The sequence below is a fragment of the Meleagris gallopavo genome, chromosome 17 (assembly GCF_000146605.3).
Source record: "Meleagris gallopavo isolate NT-WF06-2002-E0010 breed Aviagen turkey brand Nicholas breeding stock chromosome 17, Turkey_5.1, whole genome shotgun sequence".
Classification (NCBI taxonomy): Eukaryota; Metazoa; Chordata; class Aves; order Galliformes; family Phasianidae; genus Meleagris; species Meleagris gallopavo.
The window spans coordinates 11,399,956-11,408,516 of record NC_015027.2 but is presented as its reverse complement, the minus strand read 5'-3'; the positions used below and the strand labels follow the sequence as shown (position 1 = coordinate 11,408,516).

At 49.4% G+C, this 8,561-nt stretch overlaps 1 long non-coding RNA gene across 1 annotated transcript; it reads left to right on the top strand.

Annotated features, from left to right (window-relative positions):
• The first annotated feature begins 6 nt into the window (after nt 1–6).
• Nucleotides 7–7,349, top strand: LOC104913601. The gene is made up of 3 exons (XR_795504.3): nt 7–381; nt 2,231–2,406; nt 3,293–7,349. It is a non-coding gene; the product is annotated as an uncharacterized LOC104913601 (long non-coding RNA).
• The last annotated feature ends 1,212 nt before the right edge of the window (nt 7,350–8,561 follow it).

Here is an 8,561-nt window from a genome sequence, read left to right as displayed (position 1 = left end):
GTCGCCTCGAGCCGAGGGGGGCTGCGGTGTCGTTGATGGGGGTCGGGGTCGGTACGCACAGCACTCAGCACCGCAGGGCTGCCCTCGGGGCTCAAAGCCCGGAGCCGAGAGGTGCGGGCGGGCAGCGCGTAGTTGCGTGGCGCTGCCGTACCTGGAGAGCGCCGTGCCGGGACGAGGAGCGGCCGTGATGGGGTCCCGCAAAGCCCGAGTGTATTTAAAGACAAAAAAAAAAAAGTGGTTTTCAGCAGCCCGACTTGATAACCCGCATTCCTGAGATGCTGGGCGTTTGTGCATCTTCATTAACGTGACAAGAGCCTGAGTCTGCAGCCAGAAAGCGGCTCCTCCAGGTGTTTATCTGATCAGTGCACTTCAGGAATTGCTGTAGGTGCCCTTTTATTTGTTTGTTTATTTTTGTTCTTTCTTACGCCCTCTCTGTCGTTCCTACTGTGTAAAGTATGAAATCCTTGAGTTAAAATGCTGGGTCCTCACTCCCACAGGCTGGAGCTCAGTGAGGCTCTCCATCCCAGCTCTGCCCAACGCTCAGCACAGCTCTGTGCTGCAGAGCTGCTCGCACACCTCTCCACTCACCCCGGCCAAGGAGCAGGAAGCAACGAGTTGGAATTGATAACTGGCATTGCTTGCAGAGTAACCTCAGCCATCAACATGTGAAACGTGCACTTTCCAGTGAAAAGCACGGGCTAGAAAATACACACAGCTTAAATTAAGGGCTTTGTGACTTCACCAAACGGCGCAGCGATCTGTGCTGGAGGCTCAGAGGTGCGTCCAGGTGGAGCAGATGTGACTTCTGCTAAAGCGTGTCAGATAAACTCTGTGGTGCTATGAAAGGCATGGCTTGCACGGGGAATTACTGTTTGCTTTGGTGATGTCAGCAGGGCACTGCAGGCACGGCTCAGCTGCTTCTCAGAGCTGCTGCCGCCATTCCAGACGCCGGGACGTCCATGCAGACATGGGACTGCCGTGGGATTGAGGCCCACTGGCCTGGCCTCCCTTTCTCTGGTGCTAGGAATGCTGCAGGACACCAGTGACAAATATCATAGGAAAACAGTCAAACTGCGCATCTGAGACAGCTTTGAGCCCGTGCCACACCAGCAGCTTCCCTCTCTGCAGTGGTTCCTGGAGCTGAGCTCAGCAGAGCTCCTGCAGGATTGGAGCCTAGATGAGGCCATGGTGTAACGTGAGGCACAGCAGCGAGGAGGGGCTGAGAGGGAGATGAGTGCAGCAGTTAGGAGATTCCACGATGACTTAATTAGTTATGGGCAAGGTTTGGGGGATTGCATTGGTTGAGCTGGGTCTTCTTCCCTCCAGCATGCTGAGTGGGTTAGAGAGGTTAAAGGGTGCATCGTTGCCCTTTAGCAGCCATTTATGTGCCTGCTGTTGCTCATGACTTGCTGTAAAACCTTTTAAACACATTGGTAGTCTCCAGTTTTCTGTAACAGCAGGTTCCAGACTTGCATCAAAAAGTGCTTTGTCCTCTCAGCTGATCTTACAGTTGTGAAGTGTTCTTCTGTAGGCAAATTTGGTGAATACAAAGTCTGCATTTGCTTGTTCTACCAACCTCACGCCTTTAAAAGCCTCACTGAGATCCTTCTAAGCCTCCTCTATAAACTGAAGAGTGAATCTCAAGAATTTTGGTAGCTCCTTATGAAGACATCTGCTCCCTGCCCTCCTCTGGACCCTCTGTACCTCCATCACGTTCTTCTGTGCTGCTGGGACCAGAATTGCTCCAGCTGTGAGCAAACTGAGAACTTTTCTAACAGCAGAGATGAGGACTTTGGCCTCACCATGGTGTCATTCTTGGAAACAGCCAACATCCAGTTGGAGCTTTTGGCTGCTGTTGTATCCTGAGCCGGTGGCCTCAGAGAAATGTCCATGGCAATGCTGTGCTCTCCTTCCCCAGCTGCAGCTGGCAGCTCTGAGCCCAGCAGAGACTGAAAACGACCGCAGCATTTTCTGGTGTCTTGGTGGTTTAGTAAGAGATGGTAGTGAACTGCAGGGAGAAAGGCTGATGAGTCAGTAAGAAACAGCCATCATATCCCAGGAGAATAATCTCAGGTGTAATTATTAACAGGTTTATGTTTTATGTAACAGGTGTTTGGTGTTTTTCGTTAATGTTTTTTTTTAAAGGTACAGCATCATTTCTAGCATAACTCATAGAGCATTATTTATCCTAGAGAGGGGAGTGCAGATAACTTTTATTTTGTCTTTTCAGCACTCTCTTCTTGATGCTCCACCTGAGGGTTTCTCTCTCGCTGCAGCAGCGCTTCCTGAGGGAATCTGCATCCTCTGCCTGACTTCTCTGATTGCTGGAGCTGCTGAACGTCCTACAGAAGAGGCCCAGCAGCAGCAGCAGGTAGGGTGAGGCAGCTGCTGAAGAAACACTCAAAGGTATGGACAGTGCTTGAACACCCACGTGGCTTTTTTTCTTTTTCCTCCACCCAACCAATGAACTTCATGTGACCCCTCCCAGCAGCACCACTCATTTGTTTAATCAGCGATTAAACTGGAATTTTACTTCACTTCCAAACACGCTCTATCAGTCCTTGCATTCCCTTCCGTTTATTTATTTATTTTTAAGTAAAAGGAAGGCAGTAGAAAAATACATCATTAAAGCAGCATAGCATAACTTAAAGGAGATACCATCGCAGATGTGGTGACTGTGGGACCGAGGAGGAGAGGCTTTAAGCCCTACAGAAAACTGCTGTTCCAGAGAGACAGAAGTAGGACCCAGTATCTCTTAGGTGTAAGTTACAGCACAAGTGCCCTTGCTGGCTCCTGTAGTCCTTTCCAAGCTCTCCTTTAGGCACAGTTTAAGACTCCAGGATTGCTTCTTTCGCACAGCACGTGTCAGCACCACAACAAAGAAAACCAAGCAAACCACACCCAAGTGTTAACCCTGCAGGTAAAGTGCAATAAAAAAAACGAGTGCTGGTATCTTGCAAGATCAATGCAGATTTCTTTTCTTCCTTGTTGTGTTTCTTTTTAAAAATACTGCTTGTTTTCATCAGTGAATGCAGAGCTCACTACCCCATGATTCCACGAGCTCTTTTCTGAGTAGAAATAGCAAACTTAGACTTCATCATTGTGTAATTACAGCCAAGCTAGCTTTGCCCCTTTCTATTTGCATTCATTAGCATTTTGTTTTGCCTGTAGTTTGATTGCCCAGTGGTGTGAGATTCTTTCCTGACTCTTTCCAGTCAATTTGGATGCCCTGATTAGTTCCATATCCATATCACGAGTAGATCTCTCACTTCACTGTTTACTTATTTTCCAGCTCACTGGTGACTCTTGTACAGTTTGGGCCTCTGCACAGATGCATGCTTTGTTACTGCTCTCCACACTGGAGGTTTATAAAGCAAGTCTGTAGTTATGGTGTGACTTGGTGCGCCCAGCACAGTGCAGACCTGCAGAGATGAACTGATTTTATCCATCTCCTTCCTGGAGTTTGTTGATTGCTGTGAGGCACTTTGGATTTGATTTTCCTGCTGAAAGGTGCAATTGCTGATCTGGCAACTGAGGAATCATCACCATCACCAGCGCATCTCCTGGCAAAGCAAAGCACCTCCTTTCATAGAAGCTGGTGATTCTCAGGCGCCTTTCCCTAAATAGGGGATTTTTGGTGGAGTTAAACATTAACACTGTTCGCAGTTCCCATCTGTTCAAGGTCCAAGAGAGAAGCCGTGCTGAATCAGCCTGGCAGCTGTATTTCCTGCTCCGGTTCTCTCCTTCTGCATGATTCACTCACTCCAACTCCCTGCCAGGAAGTCTTGGTCCTGGGTGAGACAGTAAGAAACAGGGATGCTCCTGCTGTCCTGCACCAGGATACTGGAGACCAACTCCTGTGTGTCCTGACTGCCCTGCAAGTAATGTTGGTGCTGCAAGGAAAGGAGGGAAACTCACACTCAACAAAAGACTTGCTCGAGCTATTCAGGAATTTTCTTTGGCTGTTAGCAGTCCTATGCTCTTGCCACATGTAACTTTTCCTTCCAGGCTGTGCTGGACAATGGCTGTGAATGCACGGGACAGCTTATTGTTTGGCTGTGTATGTTGCTCTTGTTTGGGCACTTGAACTAAAAGGGTAAATCCTTTTAACTGTGATGTTTTCAAGAGGAGCACATTAGCCAGGAAGGAGGGTGGGCAGATGAGAAGAGCTGTTTTATTTAATATTACTGCCACAGTAGTACACTCCAGCACTGCCAGGACTTTGGGCGTAGCCAGTCTGACATGGGAAACTGATTGTTCAGCGCTGTTGCCTGGCTGCTGCTTGGAGCTGCAGCTCTGTGCTGTCTGCCTGGTGCTAAGGGTTGGAGTCAGACCCAGCAACTGCTGCTCATCCACTTCCAGAGGCACCGATCCCACGCTGGTGGGTTTGGTTCTGCCTGGACAGCACTCAGTTTGCTTCAGCACCGGTGGCAGTTTGTGAAAATGCAACTGCAGGATCTGCTGAGCTCAGACCTGCAAACGGAGCCAGGAGTCTCTCTGGCTTTGGATAAAACTTTGCTGTGGTTACATGGATCATGTGATGGCGCAGCTGATCTTTCCAGCATTCGGTGCTCTTGCTTTAGGCTTCCTCAGCTGTGCAAAGAGTTCAAAAATTGTCCCCCCCTGATATAACTGCTACTTATTGATACTAGGACAACAACTTCCAGGAGTTGTTGAGGAGACTCCTCTGCCTGCATTCCTGTTTATCAGAGACTCCTTCCCAGCACGCCAGCCCATCCACAAAGCCTTCAGCATCCTCAGCTGTGGGATTTCTGAACAGATGCAGCTCCTCCCTGCAGCGCAGTGGCACTCCCTTCCCTGCTCAGGACAGCGTGCCACGTCGGTCAGATCCTCAAGAGCTTTGGCTCTCAGAATCGAGTGAGTTAAACCAGGTCTAAGCTGGACTCTGGGTCCTCTTTGGGACATGTTGACAGAGAAATGTACGCCTTGAAACAACTTGAAAAGAAGAACTGTAGGGAGGGAGGAGAGTAGGAAAAGGCATCGGCTGTGAGCGGCCGCCCTCTCCTGAGTTCTCCCCCCCTGCAAAGAGTGCAGCCCTGGCTCCTCTGTGACCTCTTTCTTCCTGCAGAGTAATGAAAGTCAGCACGCTGTAATGGCAGGCTGAAAGTCAGCTGCTCTGCCACAGGGTTTGTCCTCCGGATAGATGAAAGGAAAGTGGTTTGGTGTCCAAACGACTGTCACAGCTTTAAAGAAGAATTAAAGCCAGATGTTTCCAACCAGCCTGCTGAGAGCAGCCTTTTCTGACATATTTGCCAAGCCATCAAGGAGACCCAGCCAGTGTCTGCAGTGCTGCATGTTGGGAAAACACTGTGATCCCAAAAGCTGTGCTGCAGTTGCTGGAGCACCCAGGCTGTCCGTAATGAGTGCACCCACAGGGTTGGGGCACAGTGCCGCCAGCTCAATGTTTGTGCACCATTTATCAGTATTTACTCCTCACTGATAATGGAGATGATAGCAAGATTGTAGTAAACACATCAAATTCAACACCTTTTGCCTTAGGACAAGGTATTGTAGGTATTGAAGGTATTGTAACTGGGCTGGCATCAGCTCTCAGATTGGTGGCTTGTAATGGTCAATGGAGTCCAGAATGTCATCCCTGTCCCTGGCTGCGCTCAGGCTGATGTTCAGTCTAACAGGCAGATTGAGCTTTTGCCACACTGGGATCCCATCAGAACAACGAAGAAAGCATTTTAGTCTCGCCTCACACACACAGCGTTTGTATTCAGCTGCGGCTGAAGCCAATGACTGTTCCTGTGTGGGTAGAAGTGAGGTGAAAGCCGAGGAATAGGGAAACGGAATCCTTGCCTCAGTGTAATCAGGGAGAGATCGGCACTTCCCACTTTGCTGGGAGCAACACAGACCTCAGGACTGCTGGGTGTGTGGTTCCAGCTCACACCCAGAGGTAATTAATCTTTTTGCCAGCGTAGCTGCTCCAGGCTTCTGACTACAATAGGTATTGCTCTTTGCCTTTGTCAGCCTGCCTTGTGGTTACAGCGTTCACCTTCTGGCCTCTTCAGGATAAATTCCTGATGCTGTGCCCTCAGCGCTGCTTCGAGGTGGAGTTTCCTCTTGCGAAATCAGTGGGCGCTGGAAATGTCCTCTTGGCTCCAGTGCCTGGGAAAGGTTTTGCTTCCTGATCTATGGGGATGTGTCGCAGCCTCCTCTTCCTCCTGCCAGCATGCTTCCTCCTCTGGAGCGGCAGATGAGGTGCTCCTGAGATGCCATGTGCCACCGGATCACTGTCTATTGCAGGGAAGCAAATGATAAATTCAGAAGGTGCAAAAATAAATAGAGAAGAGGAAAGATAGGATGCGGAAAATCCCAGTTTTTACTGGCATCCACTCATAATCAGATAATTTGACCAATAACAAAAAATAAATCCCTCTCTCGTCTGACTCTACAAAGCTGAGACATAAAAAGGAGCTTTCTTCCATGCCCTTCATTTGTTCTCACAATACAACATCTCATTTCAGCGTGTGCATCAATTCATTCTGCTCCGCCACATCACGGACAGAGGCACGATTGTTTCTGCTGCGATTCCAAAACCAACTGTGCAGAGAAAGCCTTTGGGAGCTGCTCGGTGAGGCGGGCTTTGGGCTGCTGGCACTCCGGGTGGAGCTCAGGGAAAGCTGTCGGCCTCACCACCCTCCTGTAAATTAACAGAAGACGGTGACTAACAGGAAGGAAACCGGACTGTGGTGTAAACACAAACTTTCAGATGGGTATTAAATGTTATCTGATTGTAGCTTGTTTCTTGAATAGTCCCAACTGATTTGCTCCCTTGGAAGACAGACAATTATTGTTGCAAAATGAATTATTTAGTAGCTTTATAGACTGGGTCTGTTTTTCTGCCCCTTCTGCACTTCAAGCCCAATGAGGTTGTAGGTGAGTAAGGGCTCTGCCAGCAGTGGAAGTGTTTTTGCAAACATCTGACCAATGACTTTACCAGTGTGATTAAATGGGGAGATCCTGCAGGAGCAAAAAAGAACTGGGGCCTCCCTGAGCTCCTGTGGGATTTCCAGAGCTCAGTAGGTCTGAACACGAGGCTCAGAACAATTCTGTGCTATGATTTCCCCATTGCTGTGATATTGCGATGGGTGCACTAAAAATGGATGAGCAGATTCTGAAGATAAAGAGGCCTGTAAAACAGGGATAATGCTTAATTACTTCACAGGAGGGTAAAAGGATTAATGAATTAATGTTTGCAAATTGCTTTGAAGATGAAATGTGCTAAGTCTGATTATATCTGGTGGGGTGAGGGATAAGAATGAAAAGGAGGTGATCAATTCCATCCTGTAGCCCCCAGAAACAATAAATAATGATCTGAAGGGGTTTGTTCTGCTGTGCTGGTTTGGATCCCCTGGCTGAAGGTGCACTTTCAGAACAGATTCTGCTGTCGAGAAATGGGCACCTTTCATTTCTTCTGCCCAGAGTTATTTATTCTGCTCCTTCTGCATTATTTTGCTTTTCTTTCTCATTTGGGTGCACCTCAGATGTGTCGCTCAGTGAGATGCCTGTGGGATCTGCCATCTGGGCCATCAATTTGAGGCACAGCTTGTGCCACCACCTCTAATCTCTTCAATGGACTTCGATTACCTCTCTGGCTCCAACTCACGCGATTTGCTGGGCTGTAATTGCAGGTAATGGTGTTAAGTGGGGCCTGGGGTTCCCCTGCAGGGCACGAGGCACTGCCATGGATCTGCATCCTTCGCCCACACTGAGTCCACTGCAGGGCTGCAATTCTTTAATGGAATATTTCTAGATCACCCAAAGCCCAGAACAATCCCTGAGATTTGACGCAGTAACTTTGGGGCAGTCTCTGTCTGTTACTTTGAGGAGGTTTGGAGGTGCTTTCCATGCAGGAGTCCCCTTGATGGTGTCACTACTGCTGGGTCCGTGTGGACAGTGAGTGAAAGAGTGCAAACCTTGTGTTCACGAACCACAGAATCGTTAAGGTTGGAGAAGGCCATCCAGTCCAACCCCAACCCACCCCACCATGCCTATAACCATGTCCCTCCGTGCCACATCTCTATGGTTCCCAAACCCCTCCAGGGACGCTGACTCCATCACTCCCTGGGCAGCTGTGCCACTGCATCTCCACCCTTTCGGAGAAGGAATTTTTCATACTGCCCATCCCCATGCCTCCAACAGCGCAGCTTTGTCCCTTCCTGTCAGTCAGACACTCATCTCCAACGTGAGAGTGTCTCCAATGTGAATATCCATCGAATAAGAGACTGAAGCTCCGGTGGGCTCAGCTGAGCCCTTCCCACGTGGATGTGGTGATGCTGAGCTGGGTGAACAGAGGTGGATTTGTGCCATTTCTGTATCAGTACCATCTGGATGAAATCCTGCGGTGGCTGAAGCCCTCTCCTCGTCTGCGTGCGCTCGCCCAGTCGTGGGAGCCCCGGCTCGCTCCCCTGACGTAGGGCTGAGGGCGAAGGATCAGAATTTGGACTTGTTCCCGTACAACGAAGCGCCAGAACCTCGCGTGGCTCCGGCGCAGCGACCTCCCGTCCGCAGGGGGGCGCTGCCTCCCCCCG